We start from the raw sequence: 11,576 nt of genomic DNA on the forward strand, positions 1-11,576 counted from the left end.
TAAAGACTAAGATTCTCCATTTGTATTTGAGATTTCTGGAATGCGTTTGTCCATTCAGAACCTCCCTCCTATGCGTGCATATTAAATGTGTCTGTTTAAAAAAAATTAATGTTCTAAATTGTACTGAAGTTGTGTAACTGTATCTACAACTTCACTAACTCATATTATTATCGAAAACATCTTCATCATAGCTACAAATCGCTGCGTACATCACTTTTGTAAATACCATAGTTTTCAAATTCGGAGCTTGGAGCGATTTCATGCATTGTATGATACGATTTTCCATGATCGACTCTCATGGACAAATGACAGTATATAATCAAAATATTATTTCGATTTTGAGGATCGGATATTGTCCGGATTAAATAAGTGTCAAAATCTGTTGTGAAACCTGATAATTTAAAGAAATAATGAGTCTTAAAACTAAGCCGATATACCCATTTACTTCAAGCTGCAAGGCTATGTTCCCGCCTTCTCCATACATACACAAGAAAATGTGAAATTTCCAAAGCATTAAACTTATATTTTTGTCCTATTTGGAGAATTATATTGAGTGAACAAATTTTTTTTTGAATATGCCAAAATTAACCGGCTTCATTGAGCGATATGATTTAGTGCATTCATATATATATATATATATATATATATATATATATATATATATATATATATATATATATATATATATATATATATATATATATATATATATATATATATATATATATATATATATATATATATATATATATCTCTCTCTCTCTCTCTCTCTCTCTCTCTCTCTCTCTCTCTCTCTCTCTCTCTCTCTCTCTCTCTCTCTCTCTCTCTCTCTCTCTCTCTCTCTCTCTCTCTCTCTCTCTCTCTCTCTCTCTCTCTCTCTCTCTCTCTCTCTCTCTCTCTCTCTCTCTCATACTCTCTCACTCATACTCTCTCACTCACACTCCCTCACTCATACTCTCTCACTCTATCATTCTCTCTGGATGGTTTGAGAAACAACGAAGGCATCTCCTCATCGCCATCCTCACACTTCGCATCATTCCAGTCTTGTGCGATACCCGCCTGCAGGCCGAGACCAGACAGTGCCTGCTCAAGTCCCCACGTGTCTCTTTGTTTCCGGGTTTTTTAGTGTCCATAACCGAGGCTCGTGGAAGAGCTCGAGCATAATTGAGTGGAAGAAAATGAAAAGGGGAAACACGAACAGCAGAGTGGGAGTGAGAGTGAGATCAAGGGGAGCGGACAAGGACACATGGGAGTGAACAAGCTGCATATAAGCTGATGAAACACAGCAAGAAGAGGAAGGGAAACACGAGAATGAAACAGAAAGGAACAAACCAACCCCCAACTTACAAATGAAAGGAGGTGAAGAAGATGGGGAAAAAAATCACAATAACCTGGAACAAAAGGAGTGTTTGGGAATGGGGTCATTTGAGGCAGAAGATATCACGAGTATGGATGGGGGATGACATGAAGTAATGGTGAGCAGTGGGCTTGTAGCTCTGAATGGAAGAATGGAACTGAACAGACTGGGGAAGTTGGTCCACAGGCCAGAGAAAAGAGGAATGTGAAAAGAGGTGGAGGTGAGCAGTCAGCCTGGATTTTGGGAGTTTCACTTGAAGAGGGTTACTGGCAGACCATGTACACCCTGCAGAAACTTGGGAAGGACAGAGCCAAGAGAGGGCAAGAGTGTGCAAGACCAAAAAGGTATGATTCCGGTATTTTGGCACCATTAGTGGGGTTTAGTTCCAATATGTGTGCACAAGTTTGCATGCTCCATTCTGTCCTATTTTTTTCCACATTGACTGCTAGACCTGTTCCATTTATTTATAGTGTCTGGTCTTTCCGTATCCCCTGTATCGATTTTAAATATGCCATTATTTGGAAGAGAAGTTTTCCCGCCTTCTGCCTTTCCATCAGAGCAACTGCCATTCTCGGTTTTATTTGAATGATCATTGGGGGATTGTGAAACGTTAATTGAACAGAGTACATATTTTACAATCTGTTAAACGCAGTGTAAATTCGAGATCGTTTGGTCATTTGTGGAGGTCTTAGACCTGCAGCTCAAAGGGTCTGCATTAGCCAGACCTCCGACATGACAGTATTGAAGTAGATGGTAGAGCAGATAAGCATGTTGACGTCCCAAAGAGAGAGGGAGAGAGAGAAGGAAGGCTTGAGAATGAGACCGTCAGGAGGATAGTGGTAAAAACACCAATGTGTCAGGTCAAGTCAGGAATGACAGCATGTGCCAGGGCAGCGCGTCGTTGTGTCCACTTTCCGCCAGTATTCCAGGGATCTCCATCTGCCCATCCCCCAAACAGATGCCTGGCCCATCCCTATCTTGAGATGCTGAAAAACCTCCTGCAACCACGAGGAACGTGGTCAGCCGATTGGCCTCCTCCACTCAAGAGGCTCCATCGCAAAGAGAATCTGGTGAGTAGGATCAGCCTCAGGAAAATGAGCCACATGTTCCATGCAGCCACAACTGACACTCACAGACAATGTGGGTAACATCTCATTTGATCAAGTCTCTCTCAGCAACTGCTCATTGGACACAAAGTCTGAGAGGTGATGGCCAAGGATTCTCCGAAGAGACTGGTACCAAAGAAATTAAGTCTCCGTCTTAGATTCCTGGTCAGAGTCCAAGTCTCACATCCGTAGAGCAAGACTTGAAGCACCAAGGACCTGAAAACTCAGACTTTTGTCCTCCTGTACAGGTACTGAAAGCACGACACCCCATGATCCAGTGAATCCACAACTCCCCAGGCCAGACCCAAATGTCTATTTAACCTCTGGCTCACAGCCAGCAAAGACATGAATATCACTGCCAAAGGAAGTGAATCTCTCCATGACCTCAACATCCTCACCACAAACAGGAACAGAAAAGATGGCAATATCCAAGATGTCATTGAAAGACTGGATCTTCGTTATGACAAAGGAAACCCATAGTCCCAGTGGCTCTGACTCCTTATTCATCACCTCGAGGGCCCCCAAAAGGATATCCAGAGTATCCGCAAAGATGACTGCATCATCTGCGAAATCAAGGTCAGAGATCTTGAAATTCGCAAATGATGCACCGCAGCTTTATCTCTCCAACATCCTCCCCAGAATCCAATCCATACAAGTGCTGAAAAGTGTGTGGCCCAGTACACACCCCTGATGAACTACAGTAACAAATGGAAATAAGTCAGAGATGGTATCATCACATCTCACAGCACTTTCATTGCCAGAGTAAAGTTCAGACATCGGATTTATCAGTTTTGGTGGCACCCCAGGAAGACCAAGAATCCTACAGAGGGCATCCCGATTCACTGAATCGAACACTTTGCAAAGATCAACATTGGCTGCAAGCAGCCCCTGTCGAAACTCTCATCTGTGTTCCGTGAGGACCTGAAGAGCAAGGATATAGTCAATCGTTCAACTCTTTGGTGGAATGCCTAACTGCTCTGGGTATTGGTGCTCAAGCAGAAGGTGGTGAACCCCATCAAGAATTATCCAAACAAAGACATTGCCCGGCACTGAGAGCAGCATCACCCCTCGGTAGTTGTTGCAGTCCTGGCGATCACCCTTCCCGTTTCGGAGAGTGACAACAAGGCCCCTCTTCCAGTCAGTTGAGATGATGCCTGTGTTCCTGGCATAGCACAGAACTGCATGCAATGACATGAGTACAGCATTTCCAGCAGCCTTGAGAAGTTCAGCACGGATGCCCCACATCCCCCCATTTCGACCCATTCACCGCAGCCTGTGTTTCTCCAAAAGAAGGTGGATCACAGTTGATTGGACGGTCGGCAACAGGGACAGTAACACCACTGACATCCAACTCAACAGCTGGTGGGTCAGGCTGGTAGAGCTGCTCAAAGCAACTGGCCCAGCGGGCCTTCACTTCAGACTCCTCTATCAAGAGCCCACCACCCTCTGCTCCAACTGCAGTACACCGAGGGGCGGGCTTGGACGAATGCAATGCGCGGATTTCCCTGTAAGCAGGATGAGAATCGCTTGACCACAGGTGATGCTCTACCCTCTCACAGATTCCTCGCACATAGGCCTCCTTGTCCTCCATCAGCGCATTTACAGTTTTACACCTCAACTCCTTGAGCAGCTCAGCTCTGCCATGAAGCTTGGTCCTGTGACTCTGATCAATGGTATCCAGTGTCTCTTGAAAGACAAAATTCTTCTTTGCCCGATGGTGAGTTCCACGGAATCCACCGGCAACATCAAGGATGGTGGGCTTGAAGGCGCTCCACAACTCTTCAGGATTTCCCAAAGCACCCAGACCCCCCAAGTTGCCACTCAGCCTGTTTGCAAGCTCCTCAGCTACCCTCTCATCCTTGAGCTTGCCAACATGCAGCCTCGGCTGGGATGATACCATTCTCCCGGATTTAAGCTGAAACTTCAGAGTTGCTACAACAAGCTTGTGGTCAATATTAAGGAAACGAGTATTCCAGTGGTTCCTGCAGTTCTGGATCATTCTCCAGTGACCAGCAATGAGCACATGGTCAATCTCCTTTGCCACACCACCAGCATTGGAATAGCAAATCCAGTGATGAGCCTGTGGGCACTGAAACCATGAACCAGCCACCCTAAGTCCACGACTTCTTGCAAAGTCAAAGAACTTGGTGCAATTCTTGTTCATATTTCCAGACCCATGGGGACGAACATATGTCTCATATCCATCCCTATCATTTCCAGTCGATACATTGAAATCCCCCAAGACGAGAAGAGTATCTCGCCTGGGGCACTGATCAACCACAGACTCGAGCGTGGCATAGAATGCGTCCTTCACGGTGAGATCACTCAACTCAGTTGGAGCATATTCAGAGACCAGGGAAATGACACCCAAGGAGTGATGAATCCTTCATCTCATAATAAGCTCGTTGACCGGTGTTACCTCAATTATCATTGGAGTCAGCTTGTTGGACAGAGCTACAGCAGCAACTCCTTGGGCATGGTAACCATCAGAGTGACCAGACCAATAGTAGGTGGCACCACCCATCATGATCTCGCAACTATCCAGTCTCTGAACCTCAGAGAGAGCTGCAATACCGATGTTCAAATGCTTGAGCTCAGATGATAACAGAGACAGGTGATCATCCTCGCTTAGGGAAAGGACATTCAAGGCACCCACCCGAAGGGACCACCTCATGTTAAACCAAGGAATCACCACCTGGTGGACGACACCTCAGCACCACTTTGCCATGTTGGTTGGTTGGTCCCATGGGTCAGGAACTATGAACCAGAATAGCACTAAGTTCTTTGACTTTGCAAGAAGTCATGGACTTAGGGTGGCCGGTTCATAGTTTCAGTGCCCAGAAGCTCATCACTGGACTTGGTATTCCAACGCTGGCAGTGTGGCAAATGAGATTGACCATGTCCTCATTGATGGTCGCTGGAGGATGATCCAGAACTGCAGGGTCTACAGGAGAGCTCAGTTCCTCAATACTGACCACTGGCTTGTTGTCGCAACTCTGAAGTTGCACCTTAAATCCAGGAGAATGGTACCATCCCAGCCGAGGCTGGATGTTGGCAAGCTCAAGGATGAGAGAGTAGCTGAGAGGTTTGCGAACAAGCTGAGTGGACACTTGAGGAGACTGGGTGCTTTGGGAGGTCCTGAAGAGTTGTGGAGTGCCTTCAAGACCACCGTCCTTGATGTTGCCGGTGGATGTCTTGGAACTCACCATAGGGCAAAGAAGAATTTTGTCTCTCAAGGGACACTGGATACCATTGACTCGAGTCGCAGGGCCGGGCTGAATGGCAGAGCTGAGCTGCTCAGGGAGCTGAGCCGTAAAACTATACGTGCGCTAAGGGTGGACAAGGAGGCCTATGTGCAAGGAATCTGTGAGGGGGTAGAGCATCACATGTGGACAGGTGATTCTCGTCCCGCTTACAGGGGAATTCGAGCATTGCGTTCATCCAAGCCCATCCTTTGGTGTACTGCAGTTAGAGCAGAGGGTTGTAGGTTCTTGACAGAGGAGTCCGAAGTGAAGCCCCGCTGGGCCGGTTACTTTGAGTGGTTTTGCCAGGCTGATCCACCAGCTGTCAAGTTGGACGTCAGGGGTGTTACAATCCCTGTTGCTGACCCTCCAATCAACTGTGGTCCACCTTCGCTTGTGGAAACGCAGGCTACGGTGAACCGGTTGAAATGGGGTAAAGCTCCAGGGATCTGTGGCATCCATGCTGAACTTCTCAAGGCTAGTGGAAATGCTGCACTCGTGTTGTTGCATGGAGTTCTGTGCTCTGCCTGGAACACAGGCATCATCCCAACTGACTGGAAGAGGGGCCTTGTTGTCCCTCTCTGGAAAGGGAAGAGTGATCGCCCTGCAACAACTACCGAGGGGTGACGCTGCTCTCAGTGCCGGGCAGGTCTTTGCTCGGATAATTCTTGATAGGGTTCGCCACCATCTGCTTGGGCACCAGCGTCCAGAGCAGTCAGGCTTTACACCAAAGAGGTCAACGATTGACCGTATCCTTGCTCTTCATGTCCTCACCGAACGCAGATGAGAGTTTCGGCAGGGGCTGCTTGTAGCCTATGTTGATCTCTGTAAAGCGTTCGATTCAGTGAAATGGGATGTCCTCTGGAGGATTCTTGGTCTTCGTGGGGTGCCACCAAAACTGATCGATCTGATGTTTGAACTCTACTCTGGTACTGAGAGTGCTGTGAGATGTGGTGGTTACATCTCTGACTTATTTCCAGTTGTTGCTGGAGTTTGTCAGGGGTGTGTCCTTGCCCCCACACTTTTCAGCACTTGGATTGACTGGATTCTCGGGAGGATGTCGGAGAGATCAAGCTGCGGTGCATCGCTTGAGAATGTCAAGATCTCTGACCTTGATTTCGCAGATGTTGCAGTCATCTTTGCGGAGACCGTAGACATCCTTTTGGGGGCCCTCGAGGTTGTGAATGAGGAGTCGGAGCTGCTGGGATTATGGGTTTCCTGGGTCAAAACTAAGATCCAGGCTTTCAATGACATATTGGATGCCACTGTCCTGTCTGCGCCTGTTTGTGGTGAGATTCACTTACCTTGGCAGTGATATTCATGTCTCTGCTGGCTGTGAGTCAGAGGCCAATAGACGTTTGGGTCGGCGCTGGGGAGTCATGGATTCACTGGATAATGGGGTGTGGCGCTGCCGGTATCTGTGCGAGAGGACGAAAGTCCGAGTCTTCAGGTCCTTGGTGCTTCCAGTCTTGCTCTATGGACGCGAGACTTGGACTCTGACCAGGGATCTGAGATGGAGACTTCATTCATTTGGTTCCAGGTCTCTTTGCAGAATCCTTGGCTTTCGCTGGTCGGACTTTGTGTCCAACGAGCGGTTGCTGAGAGAGACTCAAATGAGATTTGTTACCTGCATAGTCCATGAGCGTCAGCTGCGGCTATATGAAACATGTGGCTCGTTTTCCTGACACTGATCCTGCTCACCAGATTCTCTCAGCGAGGGAGTCTCGTGAGTGGAGGAGGCCAATGGGCCGACCACGTGCCTCGTGGTTGCAGCAGGTTGATCGGCATCTCAAGAAGATGGGGATGGGCCTGGCATCTGCCTGGGGGATGGCCAGACGGAGGCTCCTGGAGTACCAGCGGAAAGTTGACGCAGCAACGCGCTGCTCTGGCGCATGCTTCCATACCTGACCTGACCTAAGTTGTGGACCTTTGGCCTACGTTGACCTTTTGGATGAAGTTGATCTCAAAAATATTTGGTGGTTGAATTCAGTGACCTGATCTGCAAATCCTCTTCAAATTTCAAGTCAATCCGATCAAAATTGAGGATCTTAGAAATACCACCTTAGTTGTTGAACTTTAGCCTATGTTCACCTTTTGGTCGATGGTGACCTCAGAAATTGGCTCGTTGAATTCAGTGACCTGAAATATATTTTTCCTCTTCAAATTTCAAGTCAATCGGATGAAATTTGATTTTAGAAATCCCCCTGAAGTTGTTGACCTTTGGCCTAGGTTGACCTTTTGTCCTCAAAAACAATAGTCTTCTTTTTTTATGACAAACAATACCATGTGGTGAAGTTTCGTTAAGATTGGTTGAAAATTGTGACCTGAAGGCGACAAACTTGAATGGTTGGAGGGAAGACAGTTGTATATCCATTCATCCATTGGGTCCACACTCTGTGCAGAGTGTTGGTGCTGCCGAAGCAGTCTCCTTGACTGTTGGACATAATCTTGGATGGGTCGCTACTCCGACACAGTATACCAGCATGCTGGCACTCATTTTGCCGACCTCAAAAGGATGACAGGTTGAGTTAACCCCACCTGGTATTAATTAAACAGCTGAGTGGGATTTGAACTCAGGATCCAAGAATCCCAAGCCCACCACCCTAACCATGAAGCCAACTCCAGGCATAATTGTAAATGTGAAACAAGAAAAAGAACAATCAGAGATTGCAGACCCTCGCCAGGACTTCTTTTGAGTGCTGTATATCTATGGGTTTTAGGGTAATATGACTGCCAAACATGTGACCTATATCATATGTGTGAACCTTTTGTTCCTCATGGACAGGCAGTCATATGTGTAAACTTTCGCCTAAATTTGTTCAGCCACTTCGGAGAAGATTTTTGAAGGTTTCTTTTTTTTTTTTAGACAATATGACTGCCAAATCACGTGACCGATGACATCATGAAATTGTTTTCTGTGGAACATTTTATCCCGAGATGACCTTCAGAAATTTTCATACCGATCGGATGTGGCGTTCTTCACATGCAATTATGACGTCATAACGAGGGCACCTATGATGCCATAAACAAATCACAATCATTTCTCATGAGGAGTACATGCTACATGCCAAGTTTCATTTTTTTTCCTTGGTGCGGTTTCAGAGATACAGAGGTCCAAAGTTTTTCCATTTTTTCCAAAATGGCTGACACAGCACATGACCAATGATGTCATAATTATCATTGAAACATTCGACATGAGTAGTCGCACCAATGGTGAAAATTTAGTCTCAATCCGACAAGCGAATGCAGAGAAAAACACAAAAGTTCTGTGAGAACAAACAAACAAACAGACAGACAGACAAACAAACGGAGCCAAATGCAATACCCTCTCCGAATCCTTCGACGACGAGGGTAACTGGAAGGGAACTCGGGAGAGCACATACCTCGACCACGTAATTTCTGATCCACGAGAACATATCAGGCCCAATACATTTTTGAGATGTCGTGCTATATATCATTTTTAGCTCACCTGTTCGAAGAACAGAGAGCTATAGCGATACCCCCGGCGTGAGCGTCAGCATCAGCGTGAGCGTGAAAATGTTAAAGTTTTTCGTGCAAGTTATTTTTTCTTTTCTAATGTTTTTATCTACCACACTTCCCGATCTATATATATCGGGGCGTATTATGTGATACCGGTCGTCCGTCCATCCATCCGTCCGTTCCTGTCCGCACTCTAACTCCCAAAGTATTTAACTTTCACATTTCATATTTTGTACATAGGTACAGACTGTGGAGACGGTGTGTTGCGACATACGTTCGTCATCTAAAGTAGTTGCTGTTTTCCATCCGTTCCTTTCCGCACTCTAACTCCCAAAGTTTTCAACTTTCACGTTTCATATTTGGTACATAGGTACAGACTGTGGAGACGGTGTGCCACGACATACGTTCGTCATCTAAAGAGGTTGCCATGGAAAACAGCATCCTGGTTGCCATGTAGTCGCACAATTCTGTATATACCTTCTTGTTCGGGCGTATATTGTGCTCACCTGCGCTCGTTACTGATTACAATATACAAATACATATATTGCTTTAAAATTATTTGGATCAGACTTCACTGCAATGCTTAATAAAAAATATTAATTATTAGACTCGCCTTTTAAAAACGATAAATGTATAAACAGGTGAGCATTGGGTGGCTTTGACACAAACTCTCTGGTTAGCCCTATCTCTCTCAATGGTGCAGAAGCACTAAAAAATTCTTGTAGTCGGATCCGGATTCGGATCAGGATCTTCACCAAAATCGAATCAGTTCGTCCTCGTCACACACCGAACCTGTCCACAAAATTTCATCCGGATCGGTCCTCAACTTTTATATATCCTGAACACAGACAAACAGACAAACAGACAGGGGTGAAAACATCACCTCCTTCACCTTTGGTGGCTGACGCAATAAAACAACAATTTATACAGTTAATGGAAATTAAATAATATCAATGAAATTAAAACTGTGTAGATCGTCATTAAGACCCATATCAAAAGACAAACGTTAGTCTTGATAGTCTCGTCGTGACCGTGGGTCTCCAGTGCTGCGATTTGGGGTCTTACCTGTGTGCAGGTCGTTGCTGCAAGCCACGTCGTGCCCGTTGGCAAACGGGCAACGCGGACCGGATCGTGGGTAGGCCACAGGCACAGGTGCCGAAACGGGGAGGCGCCCACGCATCGGCCGAAACCACCGTGCAGGACGAGGCCCCACCCACCACTGGAGACGACAAAGCAAGTACAACAAACGAGTATAGCAAACAGGCGACGGAGCATGCGAGTAGGCCCGAAGCAGGCGACGGAGCAGAGTCGATGCTGACTGATTATTATCATTCGAGATGTAGAACAATTATGATCGGACGTTTGCAACAAATTCTGGTCTGGCGAGAAGGATAGGGAGTGGATAGGAAGCGGAGGGGCGGTGAGAGATGGGTGTTGTATCTTAGAGCACAAGAAGGTGAACATGCGATTGCAGGTGTTTTCGTTAATTGGAAGTTTCATCTTTATTGGCGAATCTCCTCGACCTCGCACATCATTTGTTTCCTCTCTCCACCCCCCTACAGTGGAGTTTGAACTCGAGCTAAAATGTGAAAGTGTCTGACACTGTGAAAAGCAATATTTGGGCATTTTCCTCTTGTTTGGGAGTCTGAGGAGCAGATTTATGCTTCAGTCACATTTGGATCGGCGGCCGAAGGGTCTAAAAAAAATGTACGGCCACCAGCAATTATAGGGTGGCCGCAGTATTTCCACGGTCACATATGTTTTTATTTTTGGGGAGCCGCACGGCGTATTTAGAAATTGTGGAGACCGAAAACGTGGGGGTGCCGTACGGTCTTTGATTTGATGTCGCACGGTGACCTTAGGGCGTCCCTGCGGCGGCCATATAATTTTCAAGACAGAGACAAGGTAGCCTCAAGGTGCCCGCAAGGTGACCGCAGGGGGGCCCTAAGGCGAACGTGGAAATAGTGCGGCCGCCGTAATTTTTTGGGGGTTGCCAAAATTCATTTTTCATTGATAAGAGCCTACGGAAAACGCACGAATAATGCAAGCCCACTGTACGCCCTACATACGGTCGACATGGAACACATCTACGTCATGGCTACGGCTTGTCGAATTGCTACGGCCAACCTAGAAATGAAAAAAGTTATAACTCCGCGCTGTAATTCCACGGAGACCCCTACGGCCTGTAAAAGATAGCCATACGGCGTAGGGCCACCTTAAGGCCACCTCAGAAACTCTGCGGCCACCGCACGTTTCTGTCAATTCGGGGGGGGGGGGGGTACGGCCGCCGTATCCTAGCCGTAGAGCAAATGTGACTCATGCTTTATTTCCGTTTACCAATTCTCATCCCTTGCACTGCAACTCCAGCCTGGTGTTGGCTTCGTGATTAGT

General features: G+C 46.7%; 1 protein-coding gene across 1 annotated transcript in view; it reads right to left on the minus strand.

Moving 5' to 3' along the window:
• Positions 1-10,525, minus strand: part of LOC147034158 (CMP-N-acetylneuraminate-beta-galactosamide-alpha-2,3-sialyltransferase 2-like) — a 95,124-nt gene extending 84,599 nt beyond the window's left edge. Inside the window, exon 1 of the mRNA XM_085877476.1 lies at positions 10,251-10,525. The gene's annotated coding sequence lies outside the window, so the exon portion shown is untranslated. The remainder of the gene's footprint in view (positions 1-10,250) is intronic.
• Between the last annotated feature and the right edge of the window lie 1,051 nt (positions 10,526-11,576).

Source organism: Eptatretus burgeri, chromosome 1, assembly GCF_056783735.1.
Source record: "Eptatretus burgeri isolate ZD-2024b chromosome 1, Ebu_testis_v1, whole genome shotgun sequence".
Taxonomy (NCBI): domain Eukaryota; kingdom Metazoa; phylum Chordata; class Myxini; order Myxiniformes; family Myxinidae; genus Eptatretus; species Eptatretus burgeri.